General features: G+C 33.8%; 1 long non-coding RNA gene and 1 pseudogene across 5 annotated transcripts in view; both read left to right on the plus strand.

The window, feature by feature from the left end:
- Positions 1-21,824, plus strand: part of LOC105710747 (uncharacterized) — a 172,002-nt gene that overhangs the window by 61,525 nt on the left and 88,653 nt on the right. For all 5 annotated transcript variants that reach the window (XR_002478471.2, XR_010345379.1, XR_010345378.1 and 2 more), the window contains exon 2: positions 18,166-18,215. This is a non-coding gene — a long non-coding RNA (uncharacterized LOC105710747). The remainder of the gene's footprint in view (positions 1-18,165; positions 18,216-21,824) is intronic.
- LOC105710746 (small EDRK-rich factor 1-like) lies at positions 11,643-15,228 on the plus strand (annotated as a pseudogene).

A 21,824-nucleotide genomic window follows, 5' to 3' on the forward strand; every position in this document is an offset into this window, starting at 1 on the left:
TTTATAAATATCAGGATTCATAATAATTGTTTTGAATTGAAGAATATAGCATGCTACTATGAGGTTTTATGCATACCTAAGGATATTGCAAATTTTAATAAATGGAGAAACCCTAAAGTGTATTTAATAAAAATAAGAATAACATGTATTTAACTTGTATATATTAAAATTTAAATTTATATACAGTTCTTTTTCCAATGAAAAATTAAAGACTACAAGAAGGCAGGGATAATGATGTAAGATTTAATAAATATTTAAATTAATTAATAAATTATAAAATATTAGTTGATTTGGGTCACAATATATAGTGACAATAGCACTTTGGTAGTATAAATAACAATAAGAATTTTTTCAAGATTAATAAAACTCAAATAGAAAGAGACACTGTAGGATTGGGCATTTGGATTTTCACTTTCAACAAATGAGATTATCAGCTGCATTTTTTCCATGTGTTTTTAATTTGTACATTTGATAAAAATAAATGATAGATATATTAATGCTTGAAACCTCTGAGAATATTTTAAATCTCTTAGGAAAAAATGTACCCTGAGTTTGAGTGTGATAGGCAGACCTTCATGAAAATCTTATTGGTTCCCATCTCCTGGTGTTCATGCCTCTGTGTAAACCTTCCCCCCTTGAGTAGGTGTGAAACTTAAAACTTTTAAAACTTATTTCTAACCAATCAAAATGAATATATATGTGTGTGTGTGTGTGTGTGTATATATATATATATTTATATTTATATTTATATTTATATTTGTGGCAAAAATGATAAGGTGATAGAAGGTCAATTCTGTTATTGTATTATCTTACATAAGGGTACATCATGGCAAAATTAAATAGAAATTCACTTTTCTGGCTGGATGAGGTCGGAAATCACTTTGGAGGAACCTATGTGGTAAGGAACTACCTTTGATTTCTAGGAACTGTGGGTGGTCTCTAGGAAAGAAAACCCCCTTGAGTTGATAGCCAGCAAAAACGCTGGGACTCTCAATCATAAAGCCATAAGAAAACAAATCTGCTAAAAGAAAGAGCTTGGAAGTGAATTCTTCCCCAGTCAAGATTCCAAATGAAAAACAATCCAGATAACACTTCCACAGTAGCCTTATGAGACCCCGAGCAAAGTACTCAGCTAAGCCATGTTCCTGACCACAGAAACTACAAGATAATAAAATGCATGTTGTTTTAAGCTGCTAAGCCTGTGGTAATTTGCAGCAACAGAAAATTAATATAATGGGCTTTGGTTTTGCCTAACTATCCATCCTCTACTCATGGTGGCATTTTAGGTATATACTGCAAGGCATGAGTTCTTAAAATATATGTGAGGAGTTATTCAAGTATAATGATCTACTGCATCAGCCAGGCTTTCATCACAGTGAAATCAGCAGGAAGCCTCAACATTTAAACAAAAGTGGGTCAATATGAATCTCACTTAAAAACAAGTGGAAAATAGTGTGCGGAACTCTGACTTGTACCTAATCCATTCTTTTTTTTTAAGTTACTTCTTTGGTTGGTTTTCTTTTTTTAACGAAAAAACGTAGTTCAGAAATTTTGAAAGACATTTTGTTATGCATTGGTGTAAATTGGAGAAAAAAATAGTTTAGATGATTCAAGAGTGAATGAGTCATCAACAGATGGTTTCAGTTAAACCTTTTCTCAAAACACATACTTACCGGGGGTAAAACAACTAGGCAGATGTGTGGTTTAACAAATTTGTTCTTTCTGCTTGTTTTTTAAACATAGCTCAGGTAAATATAAATATTTTTAATTTGGAGTGGAATATGTTATGAAATATTGTTTTATATCTGTCACATGTTGTAGCCACACAACAGAAAAGCAGGTGATTCTATTCAAGGTACTAAATATTTGCAGCAGGTCAAAAAGTGGGAATATTTAAAGTCATGTTTGCATGTTAAAGGACCCTGATATTTTAATACAAATCATGACCTGATAAAAGTCCTGGCTATGACTATGAATGTTTTGTTCACAAAGGAGAAAAGAAAGAGATGAGGTCACACACATTTTTGGCCAACTGATATGGCTTGGTTCTGTGTCTCCACCCAAATCTCACTGTGAATTATAATCCCTGTGTGTCAAAGGAGAAATCTGGTGGGAGTTGATTGAATTATGGGGATGGTGCACTGCCCCCATTTTGTTCTCCTGATAGTGAGTAAGTCTCCGGAGATCTGATGGTTTTAAAAGTAGCAGTTTTTATTGTGTTCATGCTCTCACCCGCCACCATGTGAGATGTGCCTGCTTCCCCTTACGCCTTGATTGTAAGTTTCCTGAGGCCTCCCGAGCCATGCAGAACTGTGAGTCAGTTAAATCTGTTTCTTTTATAAATTACCCAGTCTCAGAAGTTATTTATAGCAGTGTGGAAATGGACTAAAACACCAACTAATCAGCAAAGTATTATATATCTTATGTTTCCTGATTGTGTATTGCAAAATAGTTTACAATTGTCTAATGTTAAGAATGCAATGATATTCTAGTAAAACTAATAGCAGGAGATAGCAGATATTTCTCAAGTTGTTTTTATAATTCTGGTATAGTATTTAGGATTCTCCAGAGAAACAGAACAGATAAAATATACATATTCTTTTGTACTATATCAAGGAATTCATGCATTATTTTAAAATGTATTATTTTAAGAACTAGGCTCATATGATCACAGGCCGACAAGTTGAAAATCTATCAGGCAGGCCAATAGACTGGAATTGCAGGCAGAATTTCTAAGTTATAGTTTAGAGGCAGAAATCCATATTCTCTGGGAAACCTCGGCTTTTACTCTTATGGTCTTCACCTGATTTTGGACAAGGCCCACCCACATTATCTAGGGTTATCTTTACTTAAAGTCAATTGATTATAAATGTTAACTACATCTACAAAATACCTTTACAGCAACACTTAGATTATTTGATTAAATAACTGTGTACTATAGTATTACTAAGATAACTGATAAACTAATAATCAGGTCTGGTCTCACAGTTTGCTTTCTTTTAAACATATATGTATATATAAATATATATATGTATATATACAAATTACATGTTATACATGTAATATATATTTCTACACATTAATTCAACTATTAGTTAATTGATTAATATCTCTATTAATACTAATATGTACTCATTATTTTAATTGACATATGTGTTTATACTTTATTTCAACTTTATACATTATACATTATAAAATAATGTATTAATTATACATTAATTCAATTTTATTTATTAAATATTTTCTATACTATGTTCTGAGACCAAAACAACAAATAGGATATTAGTCATATATTGGAGAAGTTTCAATATCATTGAGATGATAAATAAGTCAAGATTTTATGAATAGTATTATAGCATTCCTAGTTTTCTATTTGAAGAAAGCCCTATATTGGAGATCATTTATTAAAAATTATCAGGTAAACTATATGTGCAAGGCAGTAGGCTATGTGCCTAGTATAATTTAATGGTTAAAAAAAAAGGTGTCATTTCCCAAAGAGCTTAAAATCAACTGAGAATTGATTCAGCTCTTAATTTGGCCACTATGTGATACAGGACATATTACTATAATTTGAAATTCAGTTTCCATATCTGTGCAGTGGGAATTGCACTAGATAGTATTTCATTAAGATTTTTCATGATTCTAAAACATTATCATTGTCAAGAATGTTTGTATAGAAAGTTACTCTTCAGTGGATTGAATAGATGCATTATTTATACTGATTTGGTTCCAAGTAGAAAATTAGCAATTGGCCGGGCGCGGTGGCTCAAGCCTATAATCCCAGCACTCTGGGAGGCTGAGGCGGGTGGATCACGAGGTCAAAAGATCAATACCATCCTGGTCAACAAGGTGAAACCCCGTCTCTACTAAAAATACAAAAATTAGCTGGGCATGGTGGCGCGAGCCTGTAATCCCAGCTACTCAGGAGGCTGAGGGAGGAGAATTGCTTGAACCCAGGAGGCAGAGGTTGCGGTGAGCCGAGATCGCGCCATTACACTCCAGCCTGGGTAACAAGAGCGAAACTCCATGTCAAAAAAAAAAAAAAAAAAAAAAGGAAAATTAGCAATTGATGGCATTGAGGGTTCCAGTTATATTTTCTCTTATTTAGATTAACATCTAAATTGCTTTAATAAAACAATAAAAATTAATCTCAAAGACTGATAGAGAAAATTACTAATAAATAGGAAATGCAGTGGCCAATAGCGAATATGTTCTTTAAGTTTACATAAGTATGGGACTCCATGTTTGGGTCCCAGTCCATGAACACGCCCTTCATGGAAGTCGTCTTTCTCTCTCCTGGATTTTCCCTCTGGAGTCCCCTTCCACATTCTCTCGTGGAAGCCTGTCTTCCCCTCCTAAACACCGTCTTTCTCTCTGTTCCCTTCCACTCAATGTGGAAGCTGCTTTCCTCTCCTGGATTCCATCTTTCTGGATTCTCTCACTCAGTGTAAGAGTTAGCTGTTTCTTTCTCTCTCCTTCTCCTGTTTTTCTTTCTTTTTAAATAAATCACTTTCTATAAACACTTTTGAAAAAAAAAAGTTTACGTAAGTATTAGATAAAACTGTTTTGAGATAGCTAATTTGTTATTAACTATATATAGAAAAAATCATTTAAGGCTTGAGGATTTGAAAAGCTCTATTATGTGTTCAAGATTGTTATTTGCAAGTCATGTTATGTTTGTCTCCAAAGTAAATCTTGTTTTCATAATTTGGTCATCTGATAATGAAGGAGGCCCTTCATTGTAAAATAGACATAATAAGGATGTAAGGTTTTAAAAAATATTTGAATGAGGTGACATACTCTAATTCTTTGTATTAATTCATTTTTAAAATTACACACATCGGTGAAATGATCCCGATGCAATTGATAGCATGTATAGTTGATGATTCATGAATTTGGAGAAAAACGATACAATATTTTGTATAACCTTTCTTGGTGAAGAAAGACCAAACCTTCCATTCTCTTACTGAACTGCTTGTAATTTTCAATGCATACTGACTTTTCATTCTTCATATTTGCTGTCTATTTTCATAGTGATGGGAATGGAATGTGATCTCCAGCACTCAGCCATTATCCTGCCCTTTGTGGTCATAGCCTTTGACTCAGGCCTGACTGAGTTCACCACAACTTATTTTTACAATGATCCTGACATGCAGCCAGTCCACTTGGCAGTATTTACACTCTTGCTTAGCTGATTTCAAAATGAAGATTCTTATTGTTTCTCTTCAAAACATTTCTAGTTTCAGCAAGAAATCTTTTAAAATAAAACTGCTGCTATGCAAATGACTGAAGACGAAATGCAATTTTTTCCCAATTCCCTGATTCTGTTTCAACTATTAAGCTCCACAGAGCTCTCCACTTCTCAGTCTTATTTATAAAGATACTATCCAATCTAGCAATATTTTCTCAAGAAATTGCTGAGTAGTGATTACTTTTTTTCATAATGGTGAATGGGTTCACTGTTTTCATATACTGTGTTGTAGAAAATATATCCAGTGTGCATGTAGCAAATGCTTGTCTTGTTCAGTATTAAATTACTGAATTGTTTCTGACTATCAGTGAGGCAAAGGGAACATTGCAAGATTCGGGACTGGGGCTATTTTCTTTCTGACTTTTGATGTTCTCCTTTTATGGTTTTATTTTGCTGTTTACTGTATGTATTATTTCATTTCAGTTTTTATCCTTCCTTGGTGGGCTTTTTATAACCTAATGGGTGTTGATGGGCTTCAAATTTTCTAGGTATAACTTTCTAGTTTTCTCCCAATCACAATGTTCAGTGATCTTTTATTTATTTATTTTCACAGAATTAGTTTGCCAGAATGGTTGCAAAAATAAATGGTAACTAAAGTACATGAACTCATTTTGCTTGTAATTTTGGTTTATAGCTTATCCTAGTGGTTCCCAAACTTTAGTGTGCACCAGAATCACCTGAAAAGTTGTTTAAAACCAACCAGACAACTGGTCGCCACCCCAGAATTCAGTAGTTCTGAGGGTGGGGTCTGAGATTTTGAATTTCGAGTGACTTCCCTGCCAATGCCACTGCTGCTTGGCAAGAGACCACAGTTTGGAAATTACCTCTGCAGAACATGAAAGAACACTAGACACAAGTCATTTTGTTCAAATAAAATAGCATGCTGTCATCTGCTGAAGAGGGCACAAATGGCACTGTACTTAAGAAATGGCTGTGACTTTCTCTTCTTAAAACAGCATACCTTCTTTAAGCTTAGCTCTTGCATTCTGTGAATAAAACTCAAACTGAAGGAACGGCCATGTTTCTGACAAGTCATGAGGCTTACCAAGGTCAATTTCATTTGCTGTATCACTTAAAATACAATTCTACTTAAAATTGCCTGGCATGGATGACTGCACTTTTTTTTAATGTACATAATACTTTTTGACACTGAGAAATAACAAGCTATGAAAATAAGGTTGATAACCAGTAAAGAAGTTTTTCCTTAAATGGTTGCAATCTGCCAAGAGCTGATAAGTAAAGAATCCTGTGGGGACAATGACAAAAAACTTAAAGCCATCAAACCCGTATCAGCACTAGGCAAGAAAACAAATAGAATTCCAGACAATTCAGAACAAATACTACAAATCAGAGACCATACTCCAACCTCCTTTCAATCTTACGCTTTTGAAAGACAACTTAGAAGTACAAAGGACGGTGAGCAACTCCACGCTAATAGTTAATATTGTGCCTTTACTTTTGACTTTCTTCTGTTGAGCTGGAATTAAATTTGTCTTCAGTAAAAACTTTTCTCAATTTGTCTATGGTGCATATCATATTGTCTCTAATGTAAAATGCTCAAGAAAAATAAACTGAGGCTGAGCAAGGGTAAGTTAATGATTTAAAATTGTGTGTTAATTATGATTAATTACAGTAATGAAGTTATGCTAAAAGATTTCTGTTGTGCCTTTACATTCTCTGTTCTAAATGGTTTTGAAGCTATAAAGTATTATTGGAGAAGGATATCCGATGAAGTTAAAATAATTAATCTTAGCTTCATGGATCCATATCCTTGAAGTGGATAATCATTCCTCATTTTTCACATGGTATGATGTAGAAGGCACGTCTCAGATTTATAATTTTTTTATTTTGACATTAAAATGAGTTGTGTGTCAAATTTTGATACTATTTCTTACACAGAGTACTTAAAATGAATGGCAGCAGAAAATGGACCAACTGGAATTGTTGTGACTTATGTAATCTTACAGTTTACAACATTTTAAAGTTGTTCAGCTAAGGTAGATGGGCATAAAGCTAATAATATCAGTATCACTTTATCATTGAAAGGTTGCCATATGCAAGGCAATACTCCGCAGGCTGTGAACTGCACAACTTCTTTAAAATGTTTTACAGATGACATCACACAGTTTGTGGAATTTTAGGTTTCAGGAAGTCGAATAACCTGAAAATCTTATGCAGATACTAAATCCTAAAGCTAGAATTTAAAATCATCCTATTCTTTTAATTATACTGCCTTATTACAAGTTTATATTAATACATTCAAGCTTATTTATATGTGTGAACAATCTCCTCTTGTTGATAAAATATATATTAATAGAAATGATTTGCCAAAGTGGAATTATATAAAAGACTGCCTAGAAGGTGAATACTGTTGAAATCCGGTAGGGGTGGGGATAGCCATAGATCTTTATAGTACAAATATATTGCTATATTATAGAAACATCCTGCTTAGTTGAAATGCAAACGTTATCAAGAACACAGTACATTGTTTTGTGGATTTATAAGAGATGAGAAACTTCAGGGTGAGATAGCTCAGTGACTGGTGAATATAGTGAATGTCTGTGAAATAAGAGGAAATAAAGACTCCCTAGCATACAGCAAAATATATTGACTTTTATGATGTTTTTCTTTTTCTCATATATTTTTTCTTCTTGTTCCAAATTGTAAAATAATATGTGCATTTGTTTTCTGCTAAATTGTTGTTTACTGAATCCACTTCTTATCAGTGATAAAAGGAGTTATTTCAAAGAGGTGGTCAGTGCAGTTGAAAGTATGAGAATAAACTATCCCCATGCAAATCTCATGTTGAATTGTGATCCCCATTGTTGGGGAGGGATCTGGTAGTAGACGATTGAATCATGAGAGCAGATTTCTTCCTTGCTGTAATCAGGAGAGTGAGTTCTCATGAGATCTGGTTGTTTGAAAGTGTGTAACACCTCGCCTTGGTGCTTTTGCTCCTTCTGTGGCCATGTAAGCTATGCCTGCTTCTCTTTTGCCTTCTGCCACGATTGTAAGTTTCCTGAGTCTTCCCCTGTCAGGCTTCCTGTATGGCTGTGGAACTGAGTCGATTAAACCTCGTTTCTTTATAAATTACCCAGTTTTACTTATTTCTTTAGAGGAGTGCAGGAATGGACTAGTTAGTGAGGGAAAGCTTCTCTCTTGGTGTTGCTATGGTGTTTGGGCTCAGTTTTATTCAGTCTTGTAGAAGCTCTGAACCAAATCATCAGCCTCTGGCAAGTATAATTTGAATTAAAGATAAAAAGTATAAAGTATGTCTTTTTTTAAAAAATTAATTTCAGCTGCCTGTGCAAAGAAAAAAAAGGATAAGAAATATCTAGGTAAAGATAATTTATTCAGAAAAGTAGTCAAGGAAATAGAATGGCTTCAATGCAGAATATTTGAGTCATTTTAGAAACACCATCAAACTGGCAGAAGTTTGAATAAAATGACAATGATGTTAATAAAATAGCAAATGTACTATATTTCAATAATAGAAGTGGGAAATCATTTTAAATAAGTTAATTATAAAGGTTAATTTTTACAAAAAAGAGATAGGGCCAGAGAGATATTAATTTAAAATTATGTGAAAACAGACATTGAATAGGCCTATAACTTTATATCTTGATATCACATAGTATTGATTATCATAAGGAAGAATTTTTTTATTTGTGTTATTGTATAAAATACTTGAGTTTAAGAAAGATTTCATTACATTGTTTGATAATCACCAAACTGAGGTATTTTATCAAGATACTAAGCATTCTAATGATCACACATCCCTTAAAAGATCTTTATATAGCCAAATGAAAATATGCAGGTACAAATTGTTTTCTTTCAGGTGAGCAGTATTATTACACCCTAGTTAATTGAATCCCTAGAACTGATTACAACATTACTTCCTTCCATGAGTATACATTTAATAGCAGTAATTTTCCTTCAAAAAAGTAATGTTAGAGTAACAAACATTGACATTGGTCAAAAGGGAGTTTTTATACATCTAAGAAATAACTGTCAGTAGCAATTAAGCTGTTTCATAGTTAAAGCTTACTGAAGGAAGCAGGGAATAATAAACAGACTGCTTTGTAATATGAAATTTACCTACTGCATAGATGACTCACTGAACAAATATATATTTGTAAGAAACAGAGCAGGCAAGAATGAATTAAAATATAGGTGCCAAATATGAAGTAAAATCTAAATTTTCATTTATTAATTCTGACAATATATTTATAGAATGACTAATATGGTCTTTTTTATAGAATTTACATTAATTCAATTTTCTTGGAGAAAATATTTAGAAGTTTAAAATGTTTGCTCTGGAGAATAACAGCAGCAGTTGATTGAAGACCAGAGATAACTGAGAGCACAGTTGAGACTGGCGAAAATGAACGTGGTACTCTTCAAAACAAAATGATGTAATTTAGAAGCATTCAGCAGTCTATTGGTAGCAATAAAGAATGAATGCAATTTACTGCATTAGTTGGAGGTGCAGCAGAGTGGTAGAGTTACCTTGAAGTGTTGTATGAACTTCAGTTGCACAAAAACTTATCGTAGAACTGCAAGAGAAAAAGTCTATTGACTACACGAAATTTTAACACCAAAAGGATGGATGGAAAAATTAAAACCAGCAAACAAAACCTGAATCAGAAAGCTAGGAAGAAAATCAGATCAGAAGAACACTAACACAAACAAGGTTACAAAAGAGATCTTCAATGCTCCAAAAAGCTTAAGGAAAACCGAGTACAAATGTTAGCTGGCAGATAGATGTAGAAAGAGAAAAGAAGTTGGTGGTGACAGTAGCCTAGCATGCCAGGGAGTCATTGCTTTTCCATTGAGATCTGCAAAATCTCTCAGATATTGTATTTCCATATTTGAAGCAAAGCAAGGACCAGATCACCAGTGTACTTAATTCGTCAGTAGAAATTTTGTGTTGCTTTATCAACACTGCTGGTGAGAATATCTCATGTTTTTATTGTGGTAAAATTCACATAGCATAAAATAAACCTTTGTGAAGTGTACAATTAGTGGCATTTGTGCGTTCACAATATTGTACAACCAAAAGCTTCATTTTTAATAAGCATAGTTTGTCTTGAAACATAAAATGAAAAAGCCTGAAGAAATCATATAAGGAAAGTGTTGACTTCTAGCATAGACCTAAGAGAAATGAAAGAGAACATTTGAAGTAGGTATGGGAATGATTTCACTCTTCGCTGACTAATGGTTTTAATTACGGTCTAGAATATCTAACAAGAAATAAGAACGTCTCCATCTGGTAGCAAATAACTGACTTTCAAGGAGACACCCACAGTGGCTACTTCAGTTAATCAAGGATTGTGGCAAAGCTGTGGTTTTCCTGATAGCTTTATGTCCCCTTACAGTTGTTTATACTTTATTTTCCAACAAGTACCATCTTATTTGGTGGTGTAAAAATTTTATAGCATGCTAGGTCTTTTTTTCTTTTACTTTTTTTTTTTTTTTGAACAGAGCAATTATGTCTTGCAGAGCAGGCTATTTTAAATGATCATTTAAATAGAAAATATTTTTATATAGAGGTATAAAATGATTTTCCTATACCTGCAATTAGTGAGAGTATTTCTGGGAATTCTAAGCTCAGGAAAGAATTTTAGTGTTTGGAGAAAATTGAATGAAATGGAAAAACTGTCACATACAAATGATGAGATTAGATAGATTTGGTGTAGTGATGTGATGTTATATATTGGTTTTCATCCAAGATTCCTGGCTCACAACTTCCATAGCCCTTGTTATAGTCTTCTGTTATAATGTTGGGTGTATTGGGCCTCAGGGGCAGGCCTCTGACTTTGTCCTGTCCTCCTTTCTCCTGCCTTTCTCTTACCTGCTCTAGGCAGGACTCTGCTCTTCCCTGGCCTTCCTGATCTTGGGTCTTCAGACTTTTCCCAGAGAGGGTCCTGCCCTATGCTCTAGGGGGAAGGAATACTGAAGCCCTGAAGCTTCCGTAAAATCCCACGATGATTGGGTTAAGAGATTCCAGATAGGTGAACACCTGGAAGTTCCTGGAGGGTGGCCACCTGGGGATAGCATAGAAGCTGTATACCACTTTCTACATGCCAGCCCTATGCAACCCTCCATCAGTACCCTTTGAAAAACCAGAAAATGTAAGCAATTGTTTCCCTCAGTTCTGTGACCTGTACTAGCAAATTAACTGAACCAAAACAGGGAGTCATGGGAACCCCAACTTGAGGCCAGTTGATCAGAAGGTTCAGAGGCCTAGAATTGCAAATGGTGGGTGAGGGGCAGTCTTGGGGACTGAGCCCTCACCCTGTGGGATCTGACGCTATCTCCAGATAGACAGTGTTGGAATTGAATTAGAGGATGCCTTAACTGGTATCCACTGCTTGGTATGTGACGAAACTCTCCCCTACATTTTGTCACAGAAGTCTGTGTTGATTGTTGTGATGTGAAAATAGAGGAAAACCGTGGCTTGAGAAAGTTTTCCCCTTGGGAGAGAAAACAAAAGCTGGCAGATAAATGTAGAAAGAGAAAAGAAGATGGTGGTGACAGTAGCCCAATGTGCCAGGGAGCCATTGCTTTTCCGAGTCACTTTCTTCCAGGCTTGATCGGTGGCCAGCATGGCCCATGAAAATCAATGAGAACTTGCCTGTCAGAAAAACATGAAGAAAACCCAGGAAAATAGTAAGGGGAAAAGAAAAGAGGATAGCTTGACTACTTCTCAGAGAAAGCAGAGGAACTCTGGGATCATGCAACAGAAGCAGAAGGCAGCTGATGAGAAGAAGTCTATGCAGACAAAAGAAAAATGATGACTGGCTATTTGGAAAACCTGGATGCTACTGCCAACTGGGTGCATCACAGCTCCAAGGTCAAGATTCTGTAGAGTGAACAGTCATTACATACATTATGACATTTTTTAAAAACTATTTTAAACTTTACCTTTCAGCTTGACTTAGTGGGATGCTTTAGAAGCATTCTTCAAAGAATAAAGCACTAACCACGCAAAAAAAAAAAATGTAGAAATATGAAGACTGAAAAACAGAGTGTAGGCACAGATGTAGAGAGTCTATCTGCTGGTTGTATTTAATAGAACTTGGTTAAGTATTTACACTGCTTTCTCTTATTGAAAACCGTGATGCCTTGATTCAGATAGTTTCCCTTCTGCTATGAACATAAGATCATAGATGAAACAAAACCTTCAAAGTAAGATCTAACTAAACACCAAAGAATAAAGGAAAAATTCAAAGAGCACAAACTGTAATAAAAGTCAACACGGTGAGAAGTGATGGCACTGCAGCCCACAGTAATTGTTACCCTGTATTTAGGCATGAAAGGCTGGGGGTAGGCTTGTGTTTCACACAGGAAGACCAGAGAGACAGCGTCAGGCTGTTGAAGGTGGAGAAACTAGATTTTCTAATCCTGTATAAAATATGCATGCAAATCTTTTCATAGAGATTCTCCATTTATGAAAAGTGACCTAGAAAAGTTCTACATACACACCAAAAGATTTGGCCTTAAAATTTTTGCTCTGTCTAGGGTCTTAGGTATACAGGAGGGAAGGAGGGAAGGCAAATATGAAAAATCAAAGCCTTGTGGCACAAACGTGTCTATATTTAATATTTTTCTGTCTAAAATCATTCCAGAACCATTGTAATCCATATATGCTCATCAGTAATAAAGATATTTAAATAATAAAAGCAGAAGAAAAGAAAAAAATTAATGCTGAAAACGAGCTCACACAACTGGATTACATGATATGATTAGAATATTAGTAGATGGAAATAAAAAGAATTAGGCATGAAAGTATTATGAATATGAAAATCAGAAAAAAACTTCTAACAAAACATGCTAAAGTTTATTGATGGGCTAACAAAATAGAATCATACATATTTTATAATATACATATTGTTATATATTATTTATATTTATTATGAGGAATTGGCTCATGTAATTACAGAAACTGAGAATTCAGTCCCATGGTCTGCTGTCTACAAGCTGGAGACATAGGAAAGCTAGTTGTGTAATGTAGCCTGAGTCTGAAGGGCTGAAAACTGGGGAAGTCAATGATATAAATCCCTGTTCAAGGGCAGAAGGTGACATGAGATGTTCCAGTTCAAACAGCGTGGTGGAAAAACAAAGAGGGTAGATTCCTCCTTTCTTTACTTTCTGTTCTATTCAGGCCCTCAGAAGATTGAATGATACCCAATCATGTTGGAAAACGTAATTTATTTTGTTCAATATACCAACTTAAATTCTAATTAAATTTGCAAACACTGTCACAAACATACCCAGGAAAATGTTTAATCTAGGTACCCCAGGGCCCATTCACAGTGATGCATACCATTGCCTATCATACTCAACTAGCAGACTAAGAAGCTTATGAAGAGCTAACCAGAGAATTAGTGACCTGAGATTGATCTAAGAAAACTACCTGACATAGTACAGAGAAATTTAAGCAGATGGTGATAGTAACTTTAAGGCACACAAAGGGTTTCCTAGGATATTCGTGATATTCTCCTTCTTTAACTCGGGACAGTTTCCATGAGCATGGTCACTTTCTGAAAACTGTGAAGCCGTGCGAAGAAGAGTTATATAATTCTACAAAAAGGTTTAAAAAGTTTATAAGTACAAAAAATGTGAAATGTAACACTGGAAATTGTAAAGTGAAAAAAATTATGTAAAAATTTCTGGTAATTTTAGAGAAGTAAAAATGGAATTAAAAACAAGGAAAAAAAAACCCATGATGACCAGAAATACAAAACACAAAATAAGATAGTTGAGCTAAATCCAAAGGTAAATCTACCTATTTAAATATAGAAAATATTAGCTTTGATAAAATAACAAAATTTTATTCAGAAGAATCATACCTAAAATTTAATGACTACGAAATTTTGAAATTCAAGAAACAAAAAACGGTTGACCAAGTATTACTTGCATAAAATATTAATATATAATTAGACTTTACTGTTTATTTACTACAGATAAAAGGAGTAATTAATTAACAATAAAAAACAATTCGTTAGTCAGATCTTGTAGTCTTATATCCAGATATCTGTAATTCAGGAATTACTTAAAATTATTTTTTAACAGAGGCTTTAACATTGCTAAAGAATTAAGAGAAGATGAATTTTAATAATGGAGAAATAAAGCTCAGAGGAAGAAGTAGGATGTAAGGGGCAAAAGAAAACATAAAATTGAACTTACGTAACATTCTTTTTAACTCAAGTTGTGAGTTAAGGTAGAATTCAAAGTAGAGCTCATTGATCAATAAAAAATATAAATAACTGAATGGAAAGAATGTATATATACTTATTAATACTTGTGAAATGCAGCAAAAGCCATAGAAATTTATAATTTCAAGTACATTTTTTTAAAAAGTAAAAAACAAGAATATGTGAGCTAAGTATTAAACTCCAATCGTAAAATAATAATAGTACTTGTAGAAATGTAGAAATATAGAGATAATTATGATAAAAAAATTAATATTAGGTTAATATTAAAAAATATAAAACAAATGCTAGTTGTTTTATAAATGTTACTAATATAAAATTTCCAAAAGGACTTCACAGAAAGATAGTAGGCTTACTTGTTAAATAGTTGGGACATAACTATAAGTATAGTGAGATAAAGACAAAAGTTAATGGAAGATAGCTTTGTTTGTAATACCAAGAATTCAAAAAAACCAAACATCTCTTACCAGGGTAATCGATAAACACATTTTGCCATAGCTATATAATGAAATACTACACAGTAGAAAATAATGAACATATGTGGATAAATGTCAACTATAAGGCTACATAAAAATCCAATTCCAAGAAGAATACATATAGCATGACACCAGCTGAGTAAAGGTTTAAACATACATAATGATATCAGCTTTAAATCTTATATCATCAGATCATTCTAGCCCTTCCTCTATTTTTACTCCTATCTGCCATGCAAAAGCTCTCTGATCAATTCCCAGCATCAACTTAATCTTTTACCTTCTGATTTCCCATCACTTTCTTCAATACTGCTGCTGTCATCGTTCTTGATGATTTAAAAGATAATCTACTATCTGACACTTTCTGGCATCTCAGTTCTTGAAAGTTCTTTCATCAAGTGATCTTCATCATTATCTCCACTTGTAAGTCTAACATTCAGTCATTGGGCTTTCCAGACATCACTTCCTGTCTGTGTCTAATGCACTAGTATTGCCACAATTTTGATCTTACTATGATTTACTGTATTAATTTTCTAGGGCTGTCATAATGAAGTACCTCACTGCCTAGTTCACTGAGAAGAAGGAGGCAATCAAGAAGAGACTTTCTACAATCCTCACCACAATATCTAATAACCCGCTTGCATTTGAACTCATGTTTTCAACTTTTTCCTCTGCATGTCTTTCACCCTCCTATCTATGAACTAGATCCTCTTCCTATCTTCCAAAGTCTTTGTTTTAGTGATTTTCCTTTTTCTCCCAACCATTCCCTTTCTACTGGAACTTTCTTATAAATATACAGACATGCCATTGTTTCTCATATTTTCAAATGACCTCTTAACCTTAAATTTCTCAAATAGTTCTCCACTTATCTCCTTACCAATACTCATGATTCCCAGTTTTTCTTCCATTATTCTCTACTGAATCCCTACCAGCAAGATTCCATTCTTACTACCTAACCAGATGGTTCTTATCAAGGTCACCAATGTTTTCCAATAAGAGACTTCCATGGTCGTTTCTCAGTCCTGTTTTACTTGATCAGTTAGCATTTGTCATGTTTGTTACTCTGAGAACATCACACTCTCCTGGTTTTTCTTTTTTCTCAAAGGATAATCTCAATTCCATAACTGGTTTCTCCTCATCTCACAATCCCATTGTTGCTCACTGGGTGTTAGTGCAGTCATGCACCTTATAATAATATTTTGATCAACAATGGGCTGGACATACAATGATGGACACATAAAACTATAATGGAGCAGAAAACTTCCTGTCATCTAGTGACACCATAACCACTGTAAAGTCTTTGTACAATTCATTACCTTTTCTATGTTTAGATATGCAAATACTTACCATTGTAATACAATTGGCTGCAGTATTCAGTGCAGTAACATGCTACACAGTTTTTTAGCCTAGGAGCAACAGGCTATGCCATACAAGCTAGGTGATCGATAGGCTATACAATCTAGCTTTGTGTAAAAATCCTGTGTGATGTTCACACGACGACAAAATTGTCTAAGGATGCATTTCGTGTACCCTAGTTTAATGATGCATGACTATATTTGGACCTCTTCTCCTTACTATCATGCTAATACTCTTGAAAGCCATTCAGTGTCATTTATACGGTAATGCTTTCAAATTTTATGTTTGCAATCTTATTTCCCCTGCAGTCCAGGCTTATATATACAACTGTACCCTTGCCATCTTTGCCTGATATTCTAATATATATATATTTAATTTAATATGTTTGAAACTGAGCTCCTGATCATTCTACTGCCACTACCTCCAAACATGCTCTTTTAATAGATTTGTTTGCTTGTTTGTTTCTGTTAATGGTAATTCTCTTTCCAACAGCTCAAAACTAAAACCTTGACCTGTACCATCATTATCTTTCACCTGGATTTTTGCAGCAGCCTCCCAAGTGAACTTCCTACCTTCTATCAAGCCCACCAGTGAAAAACAAAACAACAACAAAATAAATCTAGTCTATTTTTAGCATACCAGGGTTTTTGGATTAAAATATCAATCATATCATGCCTATTCTCTGCATAAAATTCAACCAACTGGTTTCCACCTGACAGAGTTGTTAATAATTATTATGAATGCCTGCAGCCAGTCTAAATCTGTACACTCCTCTACACTCTTGTCTCTCTGATTTCGCTTTCTGCTCCTCTCCTCCTTTCTGTATTTCTTTACTGTTCTTTATATGCATCCAGTATATTTTCAGTCCTTCATTTCCTTTAACTTCTTACTAAAAAACACATTGTCTGTGAAACTTGACACTGACCACGCTTTCTTCTTATCTCTTACCCTCATCTAACATATTATATTTTAGAAATTTATTTTGCTCACAGTCTGCCTAACTTACTAGAATGCTATCTTTGAGAGAAGAAGGCTTTTGGTCTGTTTTGTCCTTTGTTCTATTTCTGGTAGCTAGAATAATACACGTACTTAATGTAATAATATATACCACTTCATATTTGTTGACTGAATAGTTGAAAAATACATGTGTGTATGTATGTGTATACTATGAATATATACATACATAGCAAATATGAAAATCTGTGCATGGAGAAAATAAACACCAAATTGGAGAGATTTATCTTTTAAGGGAATAAATACAGGAAAGAAGTGATCTGAGGAGTACACAAAGGGATTCAAAATATTTGTGTTTATTTCATTAGTTTAGTGAAGAATACGTGTTTATTATTTGTACTTTTTTGTGTGTCAGAAAATTAATTATATATGAAGGTAATGACATACGAATCATACTTCGATCTAATTAGCAACTAGATTAGTTGGATAAAATTCTATTATGCTATGTTGTCTTCCTGAGCACTCTCTTAAAAATTCCACGTATGTGTTTAAAAAGTTTCTTGATTTTAGAAATATCCTTCATTTCTCTATATTCTGTAATTTTAGACATTTTTCTACTGTGGTATCTATTGGTTTTTGGCTATCATTTCATTTTTCAAAATTTCCAGCATCTCTTTCACCTCTCTGTCACTTTTCATTAATTGTCTTTTATCCTCATTATAGGTTGTAGTTTTCTTTTTCTTACTATATCTGTTTCTTAGACTGGATGCCAGACATTCTGAATTTTACATTCAAATGGTGCTGTGTAGATTTGATTTTCTATAAATTTTTTGATCTTTATTTGAGAATGCAGTTAATTTACTTTGAGACAGTCGAATCCACTTTGGTCTATTTTTTGTTTTTTATTTGTTAGGTGACTCCATATCAGTGCTTACCATCAGGCTAACATTACCCATTACTGAGGTAAGAGTCTTCTGAATATTCTATCGAATGCCCTGTAGATCCTGAAATGTTCCGGTCAGTCAATTTCCTGCCCTGTGTGAGTACCAGGCACTGTTTCCTCTAATTTTATTGAATGACCTTTCCCTCAATCCTGAAGTAGTTTCTCCACCTGCATGTGCTGCTTAGTACTTTGCTGAGTACTCAGGGGAGACTCTGCAGACAGCCACAATTTTCTCCCTGTGCAGTTTTCTCCTCTCTGGTACTTTCACCTGCCAGTTACAGCCACTTAGTTCTCACCAGGGTCTCTACTAAGCTTCCTCAACTCAGGGAGTTTTCAGGACTCTGTACCAAGGCTGAAACCTTTCTCAAGGCAATAAGCTGAAATAAATGTAAGATTCCTCCAGGTTGCTTTCCTTCTTTCTGGTATTGCTTCTGTCTTTTGTTGTCTGGTATTAAGTCTCTTAAAAATTATTGTTTCTTTTTTCCTCTTTTTGTCCTCCTGTCTTTTGATTATTTCAGATGGGATTATAAGTCTGTTCCTTATTATTATACCTTGATCAGAGCTTGTGTTTTATCACCTATCACTTTCAATTATATTTACTCTTTAACTGTATTTGATTTTAAAAAGACATTGCTTGTTTCTTTCTTCTGCTTTTTCATTTCTTCAATATTTTTATGCATTTTTCCTTCTATGTTTTGCTTTTCCTCTGCTCTTTTCTACTGTGCTATCTATTGGCTTTTAATTTGTACTCCACCCTCCAATTTCGTCCCCAGTAACTCCTGTGGTCTGAGAGGTTTTGTTTTATATCTTCCATTTGCCTAGGCAAATAGTTCTGAGCATTTTTTTTTTAATTTTAGCTGATCTTTCAATGTTTGCATAACTCTTTATAATTCATTTTCCCCCATTTATATATATTAAATCAATGCTTTCATCTTTGTTGCTGTGTGTTTCTGGTGTTTTCCCATTATTTATTAAAAGACTAGCTAGTTTCCTTTTATCTTTTCTTTTCTTGGAATACACTTGCATGGCGTTAGACTTCATTTATTTATTTTTTTATAGTATCTGATGTTTAATTGATGTGGGTTTTCTGGGAACATTAGCTTGGGCACAGTTTAAAACTTTGTTTTTTTTTTTAAATAATTTGCTATCTGTGATCTACTCCCAGATGATCTGATATTTAATGTTTTGGTCCTGCTTAATTTCAGTTCTGTGCTTAGTATTTGGTCTCTATGTGAACAGTTTTCTTTTATAAGAGAGAATTAGCTTGATATTTCTCAAATTTTCTGGGGAATATACTAAGATAGAAATATTAGATCATTTAGGTCTGCTTACAAGTTTTTTCATTTCTATTAATTCAGCTTCTATGAGAAATTTTCCTAATTTCACTGGTCATTCCCAGCTGCATCTATTCAGGTTGCCACTCAGTATAAAACTTGAAGTGAGAAGAATAAATTGGCTTTTTTGGGAAGAAGCGTATTTCCATGAAATTGCGGATATTTTTGCATTGTATTTTCACACTGTCATTCCTAGTTGCTGCTTTGGTGGTATGACCAACCCCATTGTTATTTTCAGATTCATCAGGCTTCTGTTGCCTGTTGCCTATTTTTAAAAAGATGTAATCAGATGTTAACAAGTGTTGACTTGTTTGATTCTTAGAAGAAAGTTTGGAAGTAATTTTAATATACTCAAGTTTACTATGTGTATAATTTTCCAAAATAATGCAAAACTTAAAAGAGAAAAAGAAAATTGAATGAAAATATATCAATAACCATAGTAAGAAATATTATACAAGAATAAATCTGACAAAGGAAAACTTTATCCATGTTTATGGATAAAGTTTGTAAACCTATTGAAGGAAATAAAAGTATGCTAAATAATTCAAGATATATATTGTGCTTGTGAGTGACAAAATTTAGCATTACAAAGATGCCAATTTTGGCCAAACAATTTTATTCATTCATTGTATCATAGAATTCAATAAAACTCTTATTAAATGTATACTAAAGTTAAAAACAAAATTTGCCAAAATATTAAAGAAGAAAAAAAGCGAGCTTGTCAATATTTATTGTAATGATAACATTCGTCTGATTACAGTAATACATTAGTAATATTCAAAAGAAAATGTATGGATACATGCATGGTAAACTTATTCAAGTGAGGGCAAGGATATCACATAAACTGAGAATGTTTAAGTGAAGCAAAGCTGAGAAATGTGAATGCGTAAAGACTGCAGTTCCCTTTGTAATGTTTTAGTGCTTTAACAAATATGGGAAGTAAAAATGAACAAATGTTTACATCATTAAATCTGAATCATTATTCGTAATATGTTAAAATTTCTTCTTCTCTTCCTTCTTTTTCTGCTTTTCCTCTGCCTCCCCTTCTTTCTTTCTTTACCCCTTCTTTCATTGTTCCTTCTCCTCCTTCTCTCCCTTTCTTATCTCCTCCTCTCTGTTATCAGGAACTGTGCATTATTTTTCAAATATATCTAAATTATTTGGTTGTTTTTGATTTGTCATTAGAGAGCGATTCAGATTTTACAGGAAAAAGAAAATGTTTATGTTGTTCTATTGCTCTCCTCTAACTTCCTGTTTTTATTTTGTGTGGTAGTGTGAATGGAATCTTTGAACAGAATTTATGAGAAGAAAACAGCTGTTAGCAGCAAAATGATAGAGTTCATTAGCTGTCCTTACAATATGCATTGTGAATAATTGCATGGTTCAAATTTTATTTTAGTTTTAAAGTCTTTTAAAAATATATCGGTAATTACCAGACCACCAGGCACTAAAACCCATGATGAATAACCAGTTTTGGAAAATACTTTAAATACTGCAAAGCTATTTGATTCCTTAAAAGGAGGCAGAGAATACAATATTAGGCAATAAGCCTAGCTAAAAAATTTTCATATATGGAAAAACTAGCTATGGGAATTTCTGTAGTCATTTTTAGGAATTTTATTTGAGGCAGGGCAATAGCACCACAAATAACATGGTGGACAATGAATATCTGTTACTCACCTGAAATTAGTGAAAAAGTCATCCATGATGTGAAGCTCATATTCAGTTACACATGGGTAAAGCATATCATTCTGAATAGTGGGATGAGGGGGTCTGTTACCAATGAAATTTAATAGAATGGAGTGTTGGGAATGCTATTTTATGCATTATCTTTTAGATTAAGAGTGACATGGCACACACAACTAATGATGGTTGATCTGATTTTTCTTTTAGCATGTTAAAGGTATCTATAGAAATAAAAATAGAAAAGAAACACATTAAGCAAGTTCAATGCCTTCCAGTGTATTTGGTCATGGCCCTGTAGGAGAATGAGTCCATCATGGCATCCTGCCGATCTTGCACATATCCATATAAGTCACACAAACAAAGATTTGAACCACAAGTAATCTGAGTCTTAGCAGAATGCCTTATGAGGCTCCTGGAACATAAAAGGATGGAGTGCATGCAGGGAGCTTCTACAAGGCCGTTTCCTACTCACCTCGAGTGATCTCTTTGTTATTGTGAAACAATTGCTCATCACCTCCTGAATTCTGATAAGGTATGAAGCTTCAGGAGCGCCACACTCAGAAAAGAACTTCAAAAGCATAAGTCCACTTAGTTGCAGTCTTGAGTCAG

The sequence above is a fragment of the Aotus nancymaae genome, unplaced genomic scaffold (genome assembly GCF_030222135.1).
Source record: "Aotus nancymaae isolate 86718 unplaced genomic scaffold, 86718_ANA_hifiasm-v0.15.2.pri h1tg000033l, whole genome shotgun sequence".
NCBI lineage: Eukaryota > Metazoa > Chordata > Mammalia > Primates > Aotidae > Aotus > Aotus nancymaae.